This window comes from Panthera pardus, unplaced genomic scaffold, assembly GCF_024362965.1.
Source record: "Panthera pardus isolate Hobbes unplaced genomic scaffold, ASM2436296v1 HiC_scaffold_12, whole genome shotgun sequence".
NCBI classification, from domain to species: Eukaryota; Metazoa; Chordata; class Mammalia; order Carnivora; family Felidae; genus Panthera; species Panthera pardus.
The window spans coordinates 81,001,955-81,026,066 of record NW_026526677.1 but is presented as its reverse complement, the minus strand read 5'-3'; the positions used below and the strand labels follow the sequence as shown (position 1 = coordinate 81,026,066).

Sequence of the window (24,112 nt, the reverse complement as noted above, 5' to 3'; positions counted from 1 at the left end):
TAAACCGCAAGATCTTGACCTGAGCCGAAGTCAGATGCTCAACGACTGAGCCACCCAGGTGCCCTGAGTGACTGACTCTTGATTTCTGCTCAGGTCATGATCTCATAGTTCATGAGTTTGAGCCCCGTATGGAACTCAAGCTGACAGCACAGAGCCTGCTTGGGATTATCCTTCTCCCTCTCTCTCTGCCCCTCCTCTGCTCAGTGCACACACTGGCACTCACTCACTTTCTCTCAAAATAAATAAATAAACTTAAAAAAAAAGATGATTTAAAAAATATACATACAATTCTTTGAATATTTTTTAAAATCTTATATTAATAAGACAATTTCAAGTTACATTTATGAATCTGGGATCATACCTTCCTAATTAGCACAAGATAGTATTTAAGAACTCATGTTATGAGTTTGAATTTCAGCTCTGCACGTTTTGAGTAACTAAACCTTGGGTAATTTATTTAAAATCTCTAAGTCTGAGCTGGGGTGACCTCTAACCTTATGTGGCTATTAAGCCCTTAAATTGTGGTTACTACATATTGAGATACTTAAGTGTAAAATACACATTGAATTTCAAAAAATACACATTGGATTTCAAAAAAAGGAATGTAAATTTTACAGTAACTTGTTTTATATTTATTAAGTGTTGAAATGATTCAATTTTAGATCACATATATTAAATTTTACTTTATATTTCACTTATTTCTTTTCACTGTTTTAAAAAATATGACTGCTAGAAAATTTAAATTTCCATACATTGCTTGATTTTGTGATTCACTTTGTATTTCTCTCAGACAATGCTTCTCTAAGCCTTATTTTTATTTTGCTCATCTGCAAAACAGAATTTATAATAGTATAATCTCCAAAGAGTTTCTATGAGTATTAATGATATCATGTATAAATACCAATTTTTTCTAATGCTTAGAACACAGTATTGTTTTTTTTTTTCTTTCTTCATGTGAGGTGGAGAGCAAGTTTCCCTAAATTGTGATGTTCTGCATGATGCATTTATTTGGTTCATATGCTTAGACTAAGATGCATAAGGCTGTACTGGTTATCTGTAGATTTTCTATGTTACATTCCACTCCATAAATTTAATGTTTTATTGAGTTTATTTATTAGCCAGTCTATCTTTCTTTATTTTTAAGATTTATGAGAGCAGAGAATGTGAGTTATTATCTTATCATCTCCAGGACAGGGCTTCGTATTTTTAGCTATTATCAGATAATTAATATTTACATGTTTATTGTTGCAGATTTTATAGTTATCAAATATTTACTAACCATAAGTAGTTGGCAATTTCAGTGAAAAGAGTTGCTTATGATTGAAGGCTGATACCATGTTATCTATTCAAATGATGCCCCCAAATATAGAGAATAAATTGATAAATGGCATCATTACCTGAATAAATGTCACTTTAAAATACTTAGCTTCTGAGACTAAAAGAAAGATATTCCAGAGAATCACTCTAGTTAAATTTTTCAAATATTTTTTAGATATTTATTTATTTATTTATTTATTTAGAGAGATAGAGAATGAGCAGGAAAGGAGCAGAGAGAGGGAGACAGAATCCTAATCAGGCTCCATGCCTTCAGTGCAGAGCCCAATGTAGGGCTCCAACTCCTGAACCATGAGATCATGACCTGAGCTGAAACCAAGAGTCAGATGCTTAACCAACTCAGCCACCCAGGCACTCCACTCTAGTTAAATTCTTACTAATAAAAAGATTCATCTGGATTGCCTCAGTCTCTCTGTCCCTCACATACACATCTACATACATTTTCCCTGATCTCCACATAACATTTAAGTTACAACATAGCTTAGAGTATGGCTCATAATATTGTTTTTGAAAGGTTAAGTGACAACTACTGACACACATGTATACTAACACTTCCCTAATTAGAATTCATCTAATTGATTTTTCTCATTGATACTCTAAAATTAAAAATAAAAAAAAGAAAAAGAAGGAATCACATAAGAATCACAATTTTAGTGAATTAAAAACAATTCTAAATTGCATACTCTACCACATATGGAAGGGTTTTTATTCCAAAGAAAAGCTGATTATAATCTAGACAGGTTATTGATGGAGGAAGGGAGAGAGGTAAATAGTAGTTTTACAAAGAATTTGTAACATTTCTCACCACCTATATAATATCTCTAATTTGCCTGCTATTTCACTTCTATATCTTCCTAATTCAGCCAAACCTCATCTCTCACTAAATCAATGATTCTTAGTCCAGCTGTCCATTAAAATCAGTTGGGGAACTTTTAAGACATTCCCATGCTTAGGCCCTATGGCCATTTAAATCAGAAGCTCAAGAGTGGAGCTCCCAGGGTGATTCTAATTGGATCTGGAGCAGATTTTGGCAACAATGATTTGAGGATGCCATCTTTTTTCTTCTATAGACCAAAGGAGAAGGGGATGGAATTAACATATGACTCAGTAGTAGTAGTTCAATTTCAATAAAACTAAGACTGAATTTGAATTTTTCTACCCCGTCTCCTTCTTTCTTACCCTCTACATCCAACAAATTAACAAATCTTACAAAGTTTTCTTCATATCAGTTCATCAATGTATTGCTACAATTTAATAACAATATTATTATAGTAGCAATTACTACTCTTAACTATCATCCTCTTTTGCCTGAACCACTGAAAATTCCTAATACCTGGTCTTCCATATTGCCATTTGTGTCCCTCTGATTCCTTATCCATACTATGATCAGAGTAATGTCTTTAAAATATATTCAAGTATATTTATATCACCAAATTCATAAAATGCCTTCTACATTGATGTAGACCATATTCACCATCACACCCTATGATGTTCTGCATGATGTGGCCTCTAACTACTTCTCAACCCTCAACATATACAGCTCTTTTTTTTTTGTTGTTCTCACCCCAATCTAGTGCCCCAACCTTCTCTGAACACAACTGGCTTTCTTTCAAAATACTGCTTTTAGCATGCCCTGCTTAAATCTGGAATGTTCTTATTTCTTCTCATCCTTATTTTACTTGACTTATCACTACTCAGGGAAGCCATCCCAGACTACCCCACTATGGAAAGAAATCCCTTTAATATATGCTCATAGAACTGTACTCTTCTGCTGCAGAGTGGTAATCCCAATCTGGTGATTTCTGGGTTGATATTCCATGTATGGAACAACTTCAATAGCAATATAAAATAATATATAATGAGTATATAAACTTAAAAATTACATAGCTTCCTCATTCTCTAAGTAAACTAATACACATATATCTGTACATGTGTAGACTACCATTTACTATGTGGTCATTTGCAGCACAAATTGTTTCCTGGCTTTAGGAAAACATGCTTGTGATCTTTTGTTTAAATTGGTTGTCATGAGCTCAGTAAAATTCCTTTTTAAATCATATTTTGACAAATGAATCATATAAAGCTTTTTGAATGACAATTTTACTAAAATGATAGCCATTAGGTGACAATATCAATAAGCAGAGAGTTTCTCTTTATATCAATAATTGTATGTGTGGAACTAAATCAACTACTGCCAAATTAATAGAAATTACATTTAATTTGTTTTAACCCCTATATCCTATATAAAATGTTTTTAACATATTCAAAATTTATACTATTGACTATGCTACAAAATCACTTATTGGAACAATCCATTTAATTAAGTTCAACCTAATCCTTTAGGCCAAATATGTGAGTTAGAGCAGTGTAGCAGTTAGCTTTCATTTATGTTTGCAAATTTATTTTGTTATTTGTCAAAAAAATCAGGCATTCGATAGGCTTTAAGAAAGTATTTCATTAAAGGTAGAAATTAGTAGTGATGATGAAAAGGGTGCCTTCTCAATATTCCCAGTTCTAATCTCCCCTAAATCAAACCCTAGGGAACTCTTTCAATGTGTACAAAGCCTGAAGTGCTTTCTAGATCTTCAGCTGTTCCCATTAACATCAACCCCCTGCTCTCTTTGTCTCTCTTGGGTCTTCTTAAAGCTAGTATTTTAAGGAAGCTATGGTTTCTCTACAAGGAAGGGAATGGTTAGAGTGCTGGATGGCAATGGCTGTGCATAAACCTCTGAGGCTATATGAGCATTGACTTTCAGACATTGGGTTTCCAGTGCCCTCACCAGTACCCAGGGGTATCTTTCTTTTTGTCACCCCAAAATACTGGCCTAAGTATAAGTTTATGGGTGGATGAATGGAAGAGTGCTAGCTTTTAGGCCTACAGGCACCAGCCTGCTCCTGTGGTGACCCCAGCCCTCAAACATGCACACTCACCATTCTTTGGAGCAAGGCTGGATACCAGAAAGTGGAATGTCTGCCCTCTTTTACCAGCCTTAGATCCAATGATAGAGCCAAAGAGGAAGAATTTAGGGGTTCTGAGTGGTATTGACACTGAACAACCAAAATAGAAGTGGGTAGAATTGGAGCTGGTTACCAAAGACCCAATTCTGTGTCTGGTATTGAACAGCTTATTATTACTGGTATTGAACTTAAACTGCTGCATAACAGAAGGGCAGAGAAGGAGGAGTCAATACCCCTTTGTAAGTATCAATTAGTTTAATCCTGTCAGTGTGTATCCCAGTTAAATATCAGACTTGTGTAATTATTCTTTTGATTTCAACCTCCTACCAAAGGTTCAAGGTCATGGATAGTTTGGCTCCTCTTTTCTTGCACATTGTCTAGTTTAAAGCTATATGACATAGCAGACCTTTAATAAACGTTTGTTATTATGGACTCAGTAAAGGTAAACCATAATCATTCCCATAAAATCTGAAAATCCCTTCTTGGTTTCATGCTAAAACCATTTTACCTTGTGAAATTAGATTGCAACTAACTTGCAGCTTTTCATTGCAGACTGATTTCAAAATAGTGATTAGAAATGATGAGAAATAGACCATTAGTTTTTATTTATATTCTTCTGAGGTAGGGTAGTATAACTCTTTAGGGACATGTCAAGAAGTTAGGAGACCTTGAGTTTATAAAATTTCAAGTTCTTTAGGAAAAGACAATTATACAATTATGAATACCTAATTAGGTACAGAGTAAATGTATGGTCAGAGAAAAATGCCTCAACACATTGTGCATATAAAGTGATAAATACCAAGAACCCAAAATCCAGAAAAGCTTTTATTAAATGTCTCATACTCCTCTAACAATGTGTATGTGTGTGTGCGTTTGTGTGTGTGTGTGTGTGTGTACTCTTAATCTCCTTTATCTATTTTATCCATCCCCCCACCCCCAACCTTCTCTTTGGCAACCACCAGTTAGTTCTTTGTATTTAAGTCTATTTTTTTGGTTTGTCTTTTTTTCTCTTTGTTCATTTGTTTGGTTTCTTAAATTGCACATATGAGTGAAATTATATTGCATTCATTTTCTATGACTGGCTTATTTCACTTAGCACTATACCTTCTTGGTCCATCCATGTTTTTGCAAATGGCAAGATTTAATTCTTTTTTATAGTTGGGTAATATTCCATTGCATATTTATACTACTTCTTTACCCTTTAATCTATTGATGGACACTTGGACTGCTTCCATTTCTTGGCCATTGTAAATAATGCTTCCATAAACATAGAATGCATGTATCCCTATAATTTAGTTTTTTGTATTCTTTGGGTAAATAATCAGTAGTGGAATTAATGGAAAATATGGTATTTCTGTTTTTGGGTTTTTTGAGGAACCTCCATACAGTGGTTGCACCAAATACTTACCCACCAACAGTGTGTGAGGGTTCCCACTTCTTCATGTCCTTGCCGAAAATTGTTATTTCTTGTGTTTTTGATTACGTTATTCTAATAGGTCTACAGTGATATCTCATTATGGTTTTAATTTGCATTTCCCTGGTGATTAGTGATATTGAGCATATTTTCCTGTGTTGGCTAGTTTTCTATATATTCTCTGGAAAAAAAAAATGTCTATTCAAGTCCTCTGCCCATTTTGATCAGATTATTGTTGCTGTTGTTTTTGGTGTGTGTGTGTGTGTGTGTGTGTGTGTGTGCGTGTGCGTTTTGGGTTATAGAAGTTTTTTATATATTTTGGATATTAACCCCTTATCAGATATGTCATTTGCCAATCTATTCTCCCATTCAGTAGGCTGCCTTTTTGTTTTGTTCATGGTTTCCTTCCATGTGCAGAAGGTTTAATTTGGTATAGATTCAATAGTTTAATTTTCCTTTATTTCCCTTGCCAGAAGAGACATATCTAGAAAAATATTTCTACAGCAGATGTCAAACAAATTATTGTCCATTTTTTTCTAGGAATTTTATGGTTTCAGAGCTCACATTTAGGTCTTTAATCCATTTTGGGTTTATTCCTCTAATAGTTTTTAAATATATTTAAATACTTTGGCTTCTTTACCTTTATAGGAAAGTCCAATTATGTAAATGCTATGTGTTTAACATTTTCTAATCCTATTTTACTTTTTTCTTTTCATTTTTATTTTCCTTTCTATTTCTTTTTTTAAATTGTTTTCTTTTTTCTTTTTTTTTTTTTTTTTTTTTTTTTTTTTTTTTTTTTTTTTTTTTTTTTGAAAGAAAGAGAGCATGAGCAGGGGAGAGGCAGAGGGACAGAGTGAGAATCTTAAGCAGGTTCCACACTCAGTAAACAGCCTGACCCAGGGCTTGATCTTAGGACCCTGGATTCATGACATGAGCCAAAATCAAGAGTCAGAGGCTCAAATGACTGAACCACCCAGGCACCCCTTTCCTTTCTATTTCTACACTCCGTGGTAATTGTGGTGCTTTTCATATTGTCCATTCTACTGTCCTTGTTCTTTTTCATTATTTAAAAATTTTCTCCTGTACTGAGTTCTGTAAGTTCATTTTAGTAAATTAATGTTGTCTTACCATCTTTTTCAAGTTCTGGCATTTCAAATTTGTTCGTATTTCTGCATTGAAACAATTGTTTTGTTACTTTTTCTATGTCGTGGTAAAATGTTTGGTATACCCTACAACCCAGCAATTGCACTACTAGGCATTTATCCATGGGATACAGGTGTGCTGTTTCGAAGGGACCCATGCACCTCCATGTTTATAGCAGCACTATCAATAATAGCCAAAGTATGGAAAGAGACCAAATGTCCATTGGTGGATGAATGGATAAAGAAGATGTGTATGTATATATATATATATATATATATATATATATATATATATACACAATGGAGTATTACTTAGCAATCAAAAGGAATGAAATCTTGCCATTTGCAACTACCTGGATGGAACTGGAGAGTATTATGCTAAGTGAAATTAGTCAGTCAGAGTAAGACAAAAATCATATGACTTCACTCATATGAGACTTTAAGAGACAAAACAGATGAACATAAGGGAAGGGAAATAAAAATAATATAAAAACAGAGAGGGGGACAAAACAGAAGAGACTCATAAATATGAGGAACAAACTGAGGGTTGCTGGAGGGGTTGTGGGAGGGGGGATGGGCTAAATGTGTAAGGTGCTTTAAGGAATCTACTCCTGAAATCATTGTTTCACTATATGCTAATTTGGATGTAAATTTAAAAAATTAAATTAAATTAAAAGAATGGTATAATTTCTGTTTCATGCCATCATTGTTCTGGCAAAGCTTTAATATAATATTTTTATACTGATTCTTTTTCAACTTCTTCTATATTATTCATCAGAGGATGAGTTGGGTTTGCTGGCCCAGTTATCTGTAGGAGTTTCCTACAAGGAATATACATTATGTTGCCTTTGCTGCCATCTGCACCCAAGGCTGTTTGATCATTGTTGGTGGGTCTTTCTTCCACCTACTGTCTATGCAGCTTCTGCTTGATCTCTATCTGCTCCCTATAGATCCTGCAGATCTTATTTGGTGAAAATTATGGGATTTTTCAATTCTGGGTTTGCATTATACCAGCTTTACCTGGACAGTTGTAAGGTCATTCTGTTCACCTCCCCTTTCAAGGCTTCTGTTGCACCTCACTCCACATAGATAGCTTTGGTAAAGTCACACTTGCTTTTGTTAGGTCAGTCTATGAATGATATATACCTTTAAATTTCAGTGAAAATGGAAAGAATATTTTATTTGTTTGTTTGCCTATTTACTTTCTTGCTTTTGTGTGATATGTAGAAAAAAGAGAAAATTACTATGTGTCTCTGTTATATTCAGACTGGATATCTTGGGATTGTTTTCCCCTACATTATTTCATACTGTTAAATTTGTTGCAAGTGATCAAAACTTATTTTATAACTTTAAAGAAACTGTATCTTAAAGGCATAATGTCACTTATTGTCTAACAGGTCATTTATTTTAAGACAGAAGTTGCACAAAGGGATTGGAAGGATATTTAAACTAGGGACAGTATTCATATCCCTGGTGCATATACTCTGGTAATTTCTTAAAGAAAGAAAAGGTCATTTAGACGCCTCCCAGGAAATCCTAAGGGTTAGGGTTGGTTCTGCTAAATAAATGTTAGATAGATTTTAATCCTTGGGGGAAATCTCAGGGCAAAGCAGTCATAAGCTAAAGTACAATCAATAGATAAAGCAGCGAACAGAAGAGGCATTTAGCTCAAAAGCAAACAATCAGCTTTTTCAGACATGCCAGCTTTCCCAGGGGAGACAGGTGGCTTCACTCTTAGTTAAAAGGGCAATGGATCTCAGGAGGCATATGAGATGTTAACAGACTTACAATGAGCACATAGGTAATTGGGTACTTTGTGTTTTCTCTGTACATGTTTAATTACAAATGCATGGCCTGTGTGTTTAATCAGGCCCAATTGTGGAAATGGTGTAAAGGTTTCTCTCTGGGACCAAAACATCAGAGCAGAGTTTTATGATCTCAAAAATAGACATTGCAGCAGCAGTGAGTTTCTCTGTATGTTGGCTAAATTTTACACACTATATATTCATCCAGCATCAAGTTCATTTTGGAATGGGACTAATGCAACCATGATGAATATATAGGTGTCTATTGTAAAGAAATAAGAGTAAACACAGATTTACACCTTACTACATATGATGTCATGCCTTGTATGTAGTATGTGCTAAATAAATGTCCATTGATTTGTCTTAATAAAGTATCATCATACTTCAAACACCAATGATTATGAATTGGGGCAATTTGTTGAAGTTTCTCACTTGTAGATCAGCTCTAATCTAGGGAGATATACCCCCAAACTATCTATGCATCACTGTCACTGAAGCCACAAGCAATCCAGAAGCCTCTGGATTCCTTTTGAGCTATTCTTGCATAAACCATTTCATCTCTTTGTAAAGTAGTTCCGGAGCTTTCTGCTTTCAGATTTCAGTAAAAAGCATGATTTCTGAAATGAAGTCATCTAATGAATTGAATGAGGTATTTTAGGCAGTTCTAAGTATCAAAGGAGACCACACAGCACCTGGCAGGTTTGGTCCCCACAGTCTGATATACGTTAGTGGGAAGAAGTTTATTTTGAAGCATTTGAGAGGAAACCACACTATTTCTTTTCTTCTTTTACATTTCTTTCTTTCCATATATTTCTATTTTTTATTATTAAGTCAAATTATTGGCTTAGCAGAAACAGACCTCACTGAATATTAACATACCAAGAAGCTCTAATGTAGCCTTTATCATTGCTTAAAAAGAATTTCAGGTTATCATTCTTTTAATTGCAAATCTAGTAAGCTGAACTCCTTACCTCAAAGGAAAAATGCTATTTACATTTAACAACATTAAAAATAAAAGTTTAATGGGTTTTAAAGGTAGTATGGCTTTAATATAATTAAGGTAGATTTTTGTTTGTTTTTTTGTTTGTTTGTTTCATGCTAGTGTTTCTGGGCCTTTCAGAGCAATCAGATTAATAATCACCCTCTTTATAATCTAGTTAAGGATGCCTTTGGGGAAAAAAAAGTACCAGGTCAGTCATTGTGTTTCTGATCAGAAATTCATATTCAAGTCTCTGTTGACTTCACTTGTCTCTTCCTGACTAAAATTACATTTTTCTTTTTGCTTTTGTAAAGTGGACCCGCTACTACTCTAGTCTAAAGGGTCTTGGCATTCCCTCAAATAGTTGTAACTTGTAGCTCTACCTTAATTCTCCTTACGCCAGTTCAAGAACACCCTCAGTTGCCTCATTTGTATCACCTCACTCAAGTCTATTTATCCTGTAAATGGTCCCATATCTTCCTAATTCAAAGTATATTCTACTTCTTCAAAATTTCTATACTACTTATCTCAACCATATATGAGCACATCAGTTGCAGCCTTGTATTGTTATCTTTTTATATGTGCATTAAAAGCTCCTTGGGAATAGTGACTATTGTACTTCTTAGGTACCTAAAAAATATTCAAAACTTCTAAAAATATAGCAGCATTTGGAGGTCTTCCTAAACAACCTGTGAATTTTTTTAAATTACAAATTGCTCTACAAAGTCACATTTGGCTTTCACTTTTTGATGCATTAACTATTGTTTTCAATTTTGCTTTCCTCTTGCTATAACTTCTTGCTAATACACAGACAACGTCTTCCTGATGAAAAAAAAAAAGTACAAACTTCCCTTATAAATTAACTTTTTGTGATAAATGAAGATAACACAGGAATAAATATTATATATACTTCATTACATATAATTTCCATGAGGACTGAGTCATATCAACTAATATCCCTTTCATGTTTGCCCTATACTCTAAATGATTCAAACAAGACTATTTCTTTGGAAAATTTTAGTTTTCTTTAAGGAGGTCTGATTAATACATTCTAAAAGCCATGTAATCATAGAATGATTAAATGACTAAAATTAGGATATGAAGATGGAAATGTTTTAGTATTTTTATAGCTTAGTATGTTTTTTATGGGGAGTAAATAAAGGGATAAATATACCTAATTGATGGAGGCACTATCTCGTGATTTATCTGTACCAATACTGCAAAAGTTTTGATGGTCTGTTACTAATCAGTACTTTTGAGATTTAGTTTTAATTTGACAAACTTGATGAAAAATCTACACAAAATCTAACTACACTAATCTATCCTTTTTTTTTTTTTTAGTATTTTTTGTAAAGTTTGTTTGTTTGTTTATTATTTACTTATTTGGAAAAAGAGACAGAGGGTGTGCTGAGCTGTCAGTATACAGCCTGACCTCAGGAACCCTGAAATCATGACCTGAGCTGAAAGGAGGAGTCAGATGCTTAACCAACTGAGTCACCCAGGTGCCCATTTCATTCTTTTTCCCTTTCTCCCTTTCTTTTTTCCTTCCTTTTCTTTCTTTCTTTCTTTCTTTCTTTCTTTCTTTCTAAATAAGAAATAGGATGCCATTACAACATTAATTTAAAATGATCATCTTATGGAAATATAAAATAAACTTGCAGAATCAGAAGATTTAATAACCTAGTCAGTGAAACTTCCCCAAAAAGCCACCTGGCAAACCAGGTTAAAGCACAGTCACAAATGATACAAACCAAAGGGTATGACTCACCATTTTCTACTTGTTGCTATAGCATGTAGGATCGTAAAACATCTGTTACCAAAGAATATTTTGGACAATTATTTTTATTCAATATTTTCAGTGTTGAAATTATTGAGCAGGAACACTTGACTGCTTTATTTTCTTTATTTTTTTTTTCTGTTACTTTTTATGTCTTTAATCCTAACAAAACCAAGCCTTTATCTTTGGCTCAGTAGAGCTCTGGAGACAAGTAGTTACAACAGACCCTGGGCTATTCAGAGAATATTGGCTTTTGTAAATTAGTAATGGTCTATCCTTGTCTAACTTCCAAATAAATTCTGGAAAACAATAGCATAATTCAACAGCAACAGCATATTAACCTTTTGTTGGGTCTATCTTACTCCATATATGTTCTGCTTTTTCTTTTCTAAATTGTGCTTCCTAAATATATGCTAAGACTTGTAGTAGGCAGTACTTGGGATACAAATATAAACAACTATTCTCATTCCAAAGTTTCAGAGTGTAGACAGAAATCTACCAATATGTTTAAGTACAGTGTAATAAAAGCAATTATATGAGTAAACACAATATTCATATGTCATAATGCAAACAGGAGGAATGTCAATGTTTGAATGTTGTAGGCTTTGAAAGACAAGAAAGACTTTATGAGACCAAGGAGGGAAAGTAATCTCAGGTATTGAAAAGAGAACAAAAATATGAAAGTATAAAAGAATGTGAGCAATTGCATATGGTTTGCTCTTGATGGAACATAATGTGAATAAAGAAATAAGAAAAATTTTGATTATGACCTAGATCATAAATGCCTTAGACTTCATTAGAACTTATTGTGTAAACAGGGAGGGGTCATTAAATGGTCATTAGCAGGACTGTGACTTAAACAGATTCATGTAGAAAGGTGATTATTATAGCATATAAATGATGGAATCAATGGGGCAGAGATTACTGACAGGAGAGGAGTTAAGAAACTTTACATGAATACTCAAGTATTTTTTTTAAATATCAGTAGATAAATATGTATGTCAGTTTTTAAAATATGAGTGTCCCTGAAAAATTAGCAGCTGGAAAGTATGACCTTAAAAATCTTCTTTGCATTATTACTATATATATATATATATATATATATATAATTTTTTAATTTTTTAAATGTTTATTTATTTTTGAGAGAGAGACAGAGACAGACTGTGAATGGGAGAGGGGCAGAGAGAGAGGGAGTCACAGAATCCGAAGCAGGATCCAATCTCTGAGCTGCCAGCACAGACCCTGACATGGGGCTTGAACCCAGGAACAGTGAGATCATAACCTGAGCGATGTCAGCCACTTGCCTGACTGAGCCACTTAGGCGCCCCTGCATTATTACTATATTAATTATATGATCCTTTGAGTCTAAAAAAAGCAGAACACCCAAACAACTTGAAAAGGTCAGTGATAGCATTATAAAGTGTTAAAAATTCACTTATATTTTTCAAATAATGTAACTTTTTTAGTGAATTCCTCTAGAGAATTTCTTTCTCACAAGAAACATCTTTTTTTTTTCTTTTTCAAACTCCCTTTCCATAAATGAGAGCAAAACTTTCTTAAAATATCATTACTTGACATATTTGCAAACAATATTTAACATCTTGTTCTCCAGTATTGTTATTAAATAACTACTTAGTTTCAGGTATTTCAAATCAGATTGGGTAGTCTCAATTAATGAAAATCTATCAATTTGGTAAAAATAATCCACTTTTAATATCTATAAATTTAACGATTATATCTATAATTTAGAGGAGAAGATGTTTTGATTAAAGACATGCTCTACTCAAAAAGTTCCTATTAGATTTAATTCAAGAAGTTCTTTGTATGATTAAGGAAAGCTTATATGAGTTAGGATGAGCTTCCTAACTAGTGACAAAAGTCCTATAACAATAGATTTGCGCTATTTAAAATAATTCAATGACTACCTATATAGATGTTTTCTACACATGTCTGTCGCACAGTGACATCTTGTTTGTTTGTTTTGGCAGGAAAAGTTCTTTCTCTATGCTGTATTTTAACTTCTCTTTCTGTTGCCTCTAATTCATAAAACAAGAAGCAAACTTCTCCATAATATTTCAGTTTCCCCAAGATGATTTCTCATGATGTGACCTGGGTCTCAATGGCCTCATGGTTGGGAGTATCATCAAACGGTACTTTCTATTCTTTCACTTAATTACCCAAGCTCCAAATCCTCATATCCTAAATATCAGGAAGCTACTCATAGAAGGAAACTTATTACAAAGGTAAAGGAGATAGCAATTGCTTCTACATGTTGCTTATTCTTCCTAGTAACAGAGAAACTCATCCCAAGCTAATTCCTAGGGAAATGTATTTGAGTGAATTTTCTAAAGCAACTGTTAGGTACTAGCCAAGGGAAGCAAAATGCAAGGAGAAAATTGGTTACTAATACTCACTGGAGTTCTTCTTGCACAAGTTAGGAAAGACTATGGCCACCCATGGCCATCTATAGCCCCCAAAGTAACAGGTATATTCTGGATTCAGTACTTAAGGAGTAAGAAGGAGGACTATGGTGATAGTAGGAAATAAATAGTAAGCTACCTTTAAGTAAACTTTATTCTTGAAAAGTGCTCTTTTTTACTAGCTTGAATATTTCTCCTCTAAAGGAAACAATGAACCACCTTTTTATTCATTATTTGGAATCTTTACATACTGAATATAATTAATATTACAATGATTTTCTTCATAAATGTTAATAAGATTAAAATAAATCCCCTGAAACGTATGTAATTTTAGGGCTTACAAAGTATTTTCACATGCATTTTTTGGTATCAAGCTTAAGATGAAGATTGAGAGTTATATATGAGAAGTAATGCCTCTGTTTTTTACATGTAGAAACGTACTGTCAGAAAAGCTAAAGACACACATATAGCAAGTTAACTGGAAAGTGCAACATCAGGAAGCTGAAAGGGGCTTGAAGGAGTGATGTTGTCCACCCTCAACCAAATCTTTTCCCAAGCTCCATTCATGCTATGAATTCTAAGTATAAATGATATTGTTGTAGGGTGGAGAAAGAGGAGGAGGAAGAGAAGTAGGAGGAAAGGGTGATTGTGCATAAAGCATGTAAGATCACCTTAGCATCATTGGCAGGGGTTGGAGGGAGTGAAAAGGGAATAAAGATGAGAAATGACAGTTTACTAAAAACAGTTATCTAGAAGAGACCCAAAACATTTAGTGTTATTAATTGCTTCTGCTGTGTTTAGATATTTTCTGAGTTACTTAAAAGCTGAAAGCACTCTCACATTACATTTATGGTATTTTAATATCTTTATATAAATCCAAAGAAAAGAATCTAACATAAATGCTTTGATATTCAATTCAGCAAATACTTTTCTGGTTATACTGAATTCTCATACGCTGTGAGAACCAGGGCAAGCATAAAATAAATGCTACTTGGAAACATTTAAATATTCTGGTTCAGTGAACTGGCACAAAAGGTTGTTGCAGAAATGACAGATAAGTAATCTAAAGCAGCTAAGGGAGCATGAATGTGGGAAGAAAAATACAGTAAATTATTTATTGACTATCTACTTAGAGTCTGGAATTCTCCAGGTTCTTCGGGGCTGGGGCGGGGGGGGAGAGTACAACATATTAAATGCATGATCTCTAACAGAGAAACTTGCTGCCTAGTTAGGGTAAGAATTAGAGCATATCAACTTTATTGACAACACAGAGTACTAATTTTTCCCCCGTAAACTATAAGAGTGTGTTCCTAGACCAGTTTGAATAGCCACCAAATAAGAAATTCATATTTTTATTCACTTAAAGAAGCAGAAGTTTGTCTATTTATGAATTAAATCCAGAACTTAGCATTATCAGTCAATAACTGTTTTTAATAAATATAAAAAATAGGTGTATTACTTTGAACATATATTACAAACAAAATTCATAGAAGGATAATGACTCATTCAAATTATCTTAAAAATAACTTTTTCTTTGTATTTAAAAATTTATATAATAAATGGATTATTTAAAAATACATGAACCAGGGGCGCCTGGGTGGCTCAGTCAGTTGGGTGACCAACTTCGTCTCGGGTCATGATCTCTCAGTTCGGTGTTCTGGCCTGTATGGGGCTCTGTGTTGACAGCCCGGAGCCTGGAGGCTGCTTCGGATTCTGTGTCTCCCTCTCTCTCTGCCCCTCCCTCGCTCGCACTCTGTCTCTTTCTGTCTCTCTCAAAAATAAATAAACGTTAAAAAATTTTTTTAAATACATGAGCCATAAAAAAGTAATATCTTACAATTCAGAAATCTCTAAAATTTCAGTGAATAGCCATTCATTTAAACATGCGTTCAACACATACTTATTATCGTCATGAATTAGATACCTTAGGAACAGAAACACACATACTCCTGCCTTCACAGACTAAAATATAGTGTAATATATAGATGGTAATCCAATAATCACATTTAAAAGAAATAAAACTGGTTCTGTGACAGATTCTTGGGAAAGCAGCATGAGCTAAAAAATAAGGGTAATGTAAGAATAATGTAAGAATAAGTATAGTATCACAATTTGACCTAGCAGGGAGATCAAGAAAGTCTTCTATTAGGAAGTTAGCTTAGGGGCGCCTGGGTGGCTCAGTTGGTTAAGCGTCTAACTTTGGCTCAGGTCATGATCTCATGGTTCATGGGTTTGAGCTCTATATAGGACTCTGCGCTGACAGCTTGGAGCCTGGAGCCTGCTTCCGATTCTGTGTCTCCCTCCCTCTCTCTGCCCCTCCCCAACTTGAGCTTTGTCTATCTCTTTCTCAAAAATTAACATTAAGAAATTTTTCAAAAAGGAAGTTAGTTTGAACTGAGAAGATAAGGATGATTAGAAATTAATGAATTGAAACAGTAATTAAAGAGAATCTCAGATGCAGAGAACACCTGAAATAATGAGAGGTACATTATTTAAACCATTATTAAATTATCATTAAATTATTTATTAAAATTATTGTTAAAATTATTAAAATAATGAGTACACAGGGCAAGCAACAAGACTAGTTTGATTGGGCAGAGTCAGGTGTTAGATAATGTGGGAGTGCTGGTGAACCAAGTTATATGGAATTCTGTTTCTATTCTAGGAGCTATGGAACCCCTCTGAAATATTTCAGATGGGATAATAATATGTTAAATTTGTGTTTTCAAAACTTCACTCTAGATGAAATATGAAAAAAAATTGAAAAGATTCAGATTGGCAGAGTAGATACATTTAAACGAGTTAATTATAAGTTAGGAGGCTAGTTCGCTAGTGCAGATGAAAGGTAATGGCAATTTGAAGTACAGTGGAAGTGGACAAAGTAGAAATATTTAGAGCTATTATACAGGCTTGATTATTAAAATTGGTGAAGAATTAAATATGTGGTGGAGGCAATGGAATACTACGTGGCAATGAGAAAGAATGAAATATGGCCTTTTGTAGCAACGTGGATGGAACTGGAGAGTGTGATGCTAAGTGAAATAAGTCATACAGAGAAAGACAGATACCACATGTTTTCACTCCTGTGTGGATCCTGAGAAACTTAACAGAAGACCATGGGGAGAGGAAGGGGAAAAAAAAGAGATTAGAGAGGGAGGGAGCCAAAACATAGGAGATTCTTAAAAACTGAGAACAAACTGAGGGTTGATGAGGGTAGGAGGGAGGGGAGGGAGGGGAGGGTGGGTGATGGGTATTGAGGAGGGCACCTGTCGGGATGAGCACCGGGTGTTGTATGGAAACCAACTGGACAATAAATTTCATATTAAAAAAAATATGTGGTGGAGGGAGAAAGAAGATACCAAGTTTGACTTCAAATTTTTCGAATTGTAAACAAAATGGAAAACAATGTCATTCACTACAATTAAAAAAACTAAGAAGAAACAATAGCGGGGGGGGAATGGTGAAGTAGGTGATGGGGATGAACGAGGGGACTTGTGATGAGCACTGGCTGTTGTATGGAAGTGCTGAATCACTATATTATACACCTGAATCTAATATTCCACTGTATGCTAACTAGAACTTAAATAAAAACTTTTAAAAAACAAAATAAGAGAAAAAGACCAGATGTCTATATTACATTTGAACAAGTACTTAATATATCCATTGTTGCCATCTTGCCCTTGAGAAAGATTATTTTTGCTATAAAAATATGAACCTTGTTGTTGCTATTTTCCTTTGGAAGTAAACATTTTTCCATAATTGTTTTATGCATAATTTAGGATCAAGGAGTCTTGAAAAATTTTGAAGAGCTAGTCGATGGTTTGTCTCTAGTGGTTTTGGCTCTTAAAGTCGCAGAAGTTTCAGTGATTTTATACTTCTGGATACACAGGTTTTCAGCTGATAAACATTTTATATATGTGCCTGCTCTTTTTTCCTGTTAACCACTACCTAGTCAGCTAAATCCACTGAATGCTTTAGTGGACACTTCATAAGGTGGTGGCCTTTCTCTCAACTATCCTCTTTTCCTGTGAATGGCACATATCGACCATAGTTAACTAGAATAACCTAAATTATCGTTATTATTTCAGTTGTGCATGCCTGACTGATTTAGTTCCCTGAAAATTTGGAATGTGTAATACACACATGCGCGCATGCACACACACACGCACACACACACACACACACACCACAGAAACACATGTAGATATTGAACAATTAAGGTTAAGTCACATTAATTACAAAACTCTGAAAGAAAGTCCATAATTGATTCCTGTTGGGGTAGCCTGAAATGACTCCTAATTCATTTCCTTCTGTGTTAGTGACTATCAGCCCTTCCCTTGATCTAAAATACTATTCTCCATATCCTCCAACAATATTCTTTCACAGGCAAAACAACAGTGTCTGCTATGTCACAAGAACTCTGCTGGTTATCACAGTTGACTACAAAATATAACATGGTTCTGCCCTCAGGAAATCACAGTTTAATAATCAGGGAAAATCATGTAAGTTAATACTTATACAAAAGTTAGGTGGCCTCAATAGAATTATGTGTGTGGTAGGAGTTGTCAATTTACTTGTAAGATAGGTCAGAGACTTGGGATATCAGATGAGAGTATGCTTCATGTAGGAGGTAACATTATCATTAAACTTACAGAATTTATTAGGTATAAATTAGGATGGCGGGGGCGGAGAGCTCACATCAGACAGAGACAGGTGAGAAAATACTCAGATGTAAAGCAGGAGAAAGTAGATTTAGAAATGCAATTACCTTGGGATGGCTGAGAAGTCTAGGAGAAAAATCAAAGCACAGTCTGTGAAAATAAACCTTGAGTGATGAGCAGGGACCAGAATGTAGAGAATCTCGTAGAGCTTGGCAAGAGCTTCAAAATACATCTATGAAAAATGGAGACACACTGAAGGACATTAAGCAAAGGATTCATGTGATTAGTTTTACACTGCAGGAATAGAGAGGCAGTGGAGGAAAATCTCCTGCATTTCCTGGGGACTGTTGCAGGAATGAAGACAAGAGGTGATGAAGGTCAAAGGCAATAATAGAGGAAATATAGAAAAAGGGGTTTGATAAAAATGATGCTAAGAAGGAAAATTTAATAGAGCTTGGTGACTAATTGCATTTGCGGGTAAAGAAAGAGATAAATGTGGGATACCTCTCATATTTCTGACTTGGTACTTAACCTCCTTGCTTTTAAATACTTTATCTGTAAAATAGAGATTGAAAAATGTTCTAAGGTGTTAAAAGGAATAAATTTAGATAGCGTTTACAGAGATTCCATCATTGTTTAGGCTAGTAGGAGAAATTCAGATTTAGCTTCCTTCACCCTTTTCTTCTAATTATCAGATAATTTAAAAGAATCAGAGAAACTCTTAATGTCAATTACAATTAGTGACAATTCATATTTCATTGTATAAACTGCTAATCATATTGCTTGTTTGATTAAACCAAATCCCTTACAAAATGCCATCTAACACAAATAACTCACAGTGTAATTTTTATGTGCATTCCAAATGAAATGGGAAAAATGCAGGTTCTTACATCTTTTAATATCAAAAATTTTGCATGTGAGATTAAATTTTGTTAAAAAGTAAAATAAATTGCCAAAATTTTTTTTCAAATCCAGGATTGAGTTAAAAGTGGAATTTTTACATTATTCTAAAAGCACATGTCTTTAAAATTCTATCAACAGCAAAGAAAAATTATCATTAAAATTTTTTTTTGATGTGTATTTACTTTTGAGAGAGAGACAGAGTACAAGGAGGGGAAGGGCGCAGAGAGAGGGAGACAGAATCTGAAGCAGGATCCAGGCTACAGCACAAGGCCCAACGCAGGGCTTGAACTCACAGAGTGTGAGATCATGACGTAAGCCAAAGTTGGACACTTTAACTAGCTGAGCCATCCAGGTGCCCCAAGAAATTCTCATTTTTGAGTCACTATTTCATTGGTGTCATTGGCTTCATGTTAACAGTTTGGATGACAGGGGCATGTGTGGGTGTGTATGTGTGTATGTTTGTGTATAGGTGTATGTGATTTTTATTATTTATTTTGTTCACCATTCAACTTTTCAAAAGGAGACAAAACTGAAAGAATATGTTTATCTCAGAGATTAGAGTATCTGTATGAAATTGACCTTTTCTTGACAAACAATTTGAATCTAATAGGGGCATCTGGGTGTCTCAGTAGGTTAAGCATCAGACTCCTGATTTCAGCTCAGGTCATGATCTCAGGGTTTGTTATCTCACATTTTGGGTTTGAGCCCCGCATCCGGCTCCATGCTGAGTGTGGAGCTCGCTTGGGATTCTCTCTCTCCCTTGCTTTTTTTCCCCCTCCCCCGCTTGCACTCTGGCTTTCTCAAAATAAATAATAAATATTTTTAAAAATTGAGACAAATATTAATTTTATTGCCCAAGGTTATAAAGGGAAATTTTCACAAATATAACATATTGTTTAATATCTATTAATTTGAGAAAATTCTATAGTTTAGAACAGTGATATAAGAAAGACCATGAAAATGATAAAAATAATTTTTCATTGTTATGTCTTGCTGTTTACAGCTTTACTTTTAACTTATGAATAAAAGACAAATAGGAGTTATGACTTGTACATTGCTAAATTAACCATTTTCTCATCAGTTAGTGTTTTTTATTTTTATTCTGTTACTTATGATATCTCAAATTGTGTACTAACTGCTCTGTGCATACCACAATCCATTATATGTGAATCACTTTCTTTTATAGGGAAATTGCCAGAAAAACCTAGCTGACCAGAAAACATTCAATTTAGCACAATATATTGATATAATTTTGTTCTATTGTCTTTAAAAAAATTACAAACCTACACATTTGTGTTGACTTAAGTACATGACTTTCTACAATGTAGTTAAAAATAAATATCTTCTAAAGCATAGTTAATTATCCAGTTTGTATAAGGATAATAGTAATTAATATAAAATATTCACCACATGATGAGCTAATTTTAAGGTTCCATATTATGTTTAAAGATATTTTTAATACAACATCATTACATATAGGAGATGCATGCCATTTATGGCTTACTGCTGATCCCTAATATGCAAATCAGAATTTGAACAGACTGATTACTGAAGGAGTAGATTAAATTTAAGCTTTCATATTTTTAAGATATTCCTTCCCACTTTGAACCTTACAAACTGCATCCATTTTCTCTAAGTGAATTTTATGTTTTAGTAATTATATACTATCATAAATAAAATACTAATGTCAATATAGACAAGAAATGTAATGATGAAAAACACAGACAATATCCTGGTCACTTGATCAAGTGTTTATATAACACTACAAAAATACATTATTCCTCTGATCCTAGAGCTCCTGTGTAGAGCTATAGAGGATTTCAAGAAAACAAGGTAATTTTTTTTTTAATTGGAACTCAGTGAAATCCATTCAGGCTATTAATATGAATTCTAGTTTTGTGTATATTTACCAAAAATTATCTAAACCTCAAGAATTTTGACCACTGTTATTTTTTTTATAAAATTATTGTGGGCTGGACCCACATTTAGCAGTGTTATCCTCTCTCCATTGCTTTTCTAATGAAAAATATGTAAAATAATTTGTTCCACAAATATATATAAGCATAAAAATTGAAGCAAAAGAAAGTTGAAGATAAATAGAGTTTTCTAAATGTCCTTTTTGTTCAATTATTTATTTCTATTTTGCTTAGCCAGTGTGATGATAATTTATAGTTGAAATTGTTTAAATGTAATTATTTATACTGTGAAAATTGCACAAGTTAATTTTTTTTTAAAGCTGTAAAATGAAAATGTTGTGTCTCCCTTCCTGTCACCACAGCTGGTTCCACCCTCCATAGTTCCACTCTTTCTGAGTAATCATTATCTAAAATGTTTAGTTTATCTTTCCAGTAAATTTCATTGCATATATAAACATATATATATATGATATATATATATATGTTATATATATATGATATATATATGTTATATATATATGATATATATATGTTATATATATATGATATATATATGTTATATATATATATAATGTATGAGTGTGTATATATACTGATTTGAAGCATATACAACTTATACTATAATTACAATATTACATCCATTAGTTTTACATTAACAATATTGTAGAAATTTTAAATATCAGTAATCTTAGAAGTAGAATTTCTAGATTGAAAGACATGTGAGCTTTAGTTTGGTTGCAATTTCTAAATTGCCCTCAAGAAAGGTTATATCAATTTACACTCTTACCTAGAGTGTGAGTCCCTCTCCCCCATACTTATATCAACAGAAGTCATTAAATCAGTGTGTCAAAGATGGTGTTTCATTGTTACATTTATTTGTTTATGAGCATGGTTGGCTAGAGTTTATATACTTGTGGCCCATTTACATTCCTTTTTGAGCATACTTGTTGCTCATCCTCTATTTTTCTCTAGTAATTATAACAGTTGAAATGTATTAAGAACTTACCACGTGCCAAATATTATTTTATGTAATATGCATATATTGACTGGTTTAAGCCTTACAAAATAAACAGGTATTATTTTAATCTCCATTTCAAAAAATGTTGAGGCAAAGAGATTTTAAGCAAAATTGCATATAGAATCCTCGATCTAGTAACAGATGGAGCAGCATTTGAACCCATGCCTGGTGTTTCTGAGCTTACCTGTTGGGCAGTGTTGTCTCTCATTATTAAGTTGTTCAAGTTTTTTATATTATCATGGAAATACTTTTTCTACATTAAGACATTAACTCATGAAATTAATATATAACCTAATATATTAAGAAAAATTCAATGATCTATAATATATTTTTTTTATTTTTTCATTGGTTTCTTGACTTTTTGTTTATATTTGGTTGTTCGCATAAAAGAGTATTATTCAAGAATATATTAAAACTCTGGACGTTATGATACTAATTTATGAGATTTCAAAAACATCAACCAAATATTTTTATCACATATTTTGCTCATTTCTTCTTTAAAATTAATAAAACAGCACTTTTTTCCCTTTTGCTAAAATAACCAATATTCTTATATTTTTTTTCAGTGAACACAAGGAGCAATTTTCCATTCCTATTTTGGATGTGCATAGGGATCTGTATTATATTAACCCTAGTTTCTTCTTTTATTAAGTGCCATATTTTTAATATTCACAAAATTTTTAACAATTTTCATGTACTCTGGAAAAAGGACTTTCAGTTTCTTATGAAACTAAAAATGAACAAAAGAACAAACAAAATACAATAATGACAACAATCTTACTTTCAAATGAGGATTTTAGGGAATCTATGACTGAACTCACATAATACTGTCTATTCTCATTAGCTAAATTTCTGAGGTATATGTGAGCATTCAGTTTTTTTGTAACTGTAACTGTGTGATGGTTTATATTCAACCAACTACTTTTGCTTCTAAGAGATTTTTGCCCCACATCATGTAACCAAACATCTCCCACATGTTTTTGTATTGGCTGCAGTTTTTTTTTCTTTTTTTTCCACTTTATTTTTACACTTCCTGTTTTTATATTAAAATTTCACCTTGTGTATTGCTGCAACTAATTCATGGGTTGACCTAAAAGCCTACATTTTTAAAACCTATGGTTTCATATATTTTTAAATTGGATGTCAGCAATTTTTTTTATTAGAAATGTTTTTAAATGTTCTTTAAGCAGTTGAGGAAGAGGAAAATAAGGCATTTAACATATGTGCCAGCCACAAACCTAGGCATTTTGCACATATTAATTCCTTGATTATTCAAAAAAGTTATAAGGCAAATTTTATTTTCATTCTACAACAGAAGAAGCACACTACTCTCACTGAAACCAATAAACTCTCCAGTGACATATTTAGACAGTCATATAGCCAAGATTCACACTATGGTTAGCCTGGATTTCAGCACCTGTGTTCTTCAGTAATAAGAATATGGCATTTTATACAGTAGCAACAGAATATAACTCTGTCTTAACACTGAACACATATTTTGGGCAACAGTTCATTTTGAACAAGAAAATGTCAAGGATTTTTGTCTACATTAATTCCCATATTAGTAGAACTTATGGTGCTCTGTAATGAGGTAAATAAGGGAAAAAATTAAAATTTATATTATATTTACATTATAAAAGATATTTAAGTTGTTACAAATGCCATTCATCCACTTACTCATCCACTCATTCATTTATGTATCAGTGATTTACCTCAAATTTACTATGTCCAAGAAAATACTATGGGAATTAGTAGCTCCCTGCCCTACTGAAAACTGGGAGGAA

The 24,112-nt window shown here is 33.3% G+C and overlaps 1 protein-coding gene across 2 annotated transcripts in view; it reads right to left on the bottom strand.

Annotated features, from left to right (window-relative positions):
- Positions 1-24,112, bottom strand: part of CNTN5 (contactin 5) — a 1,357,742-nt gene that overhangs the window by 807,522 nt on the left and 526,108 nt on the right. The window contains exon 3 of one of the 2 annotated variants that reach the window (XM_053900236.1): positions 18,599-18,723. The exons of the other annotated variant lie outside the window; for it this stretch is intronic. The gene's annotated coding sequence lies outside the window, so the exon portion shown is untranslated. The remainder of the gene's footprint in view (positions 1-18,598; positions 18,724-24,112) is intronic. 2 annotated transcript variants of the gene reach the window in all.